Source organism: Pteropus vampyrus, unplaced genomic scaffold (genome assembly GCF_000151845.1).
Source record: "Pteropus vampyrus isolate Shadow unplaced genomic scaffold, Pvam_2.0 Scaffold356, whole genome shotgun sequence".
Classification (NCBI taxonomy): Eukaryota; Metazoa; Chordata; class Mammalia; order Chiroptera; family Pteropodidae; genus Pteropus; species Pteropus vampyrus.
In genome coordinates, this window is record NW_011889137.1 from 122,077 (window position 1) to 122,534 (window position 458).

General features: G+C 53.1%; 1 protein-coding gene across 1 annotated transcript in view; it reads right to left on the bottom strand.

Moving 5' to 3' along the window:
• Positions 1–458, bottom strand: part of TCF25 (transcription factor 25) — an 18,141-nt gene that overhangs the window by 3,875 nt on the left and 13,808 nt on the right. The window lies entirely within an intron of this gene.

The window sequence follows — 458 nt, forward strand, 5'->3', positions numbered from 1 at the left end:
CCGGCCTCTGCCTTTCTCTGCATAAATGAGAGGACACGGAACGCCACGTTTTCCCTATCAAGTGGGACACGGTCACCATAGTTTTGGAACCTTATGAACGACCGTAAACACTCCTCAGCAGCCCTGCTGTGGGGCCTCCCTGCAGCCACTTTTCTGTGACTCCAGAAACGTCACTAAACCCGGCACCCCAGCCGGCACTCCTTGGCCAACTACACTCCGACGACACAGATCTCACGATGATTTACGCAGCTGCCTGTCAATCACACGCCAACAAGCGGAGTAGAAAAGCTCAAGCATGCCCGCACCCGCTACAAGTTCTCCCAACAGGTTTGGTGTCACCCGAGACAGTGTGTCCTGCTGAATGTCATGTGAGCACATGTGTCAGTTCAAGAAAAAAGGTGAAAACGTTCACGTGTTACATGTAACCCCGTCTGCCTAACACAGCGCTTCAGCTTGTC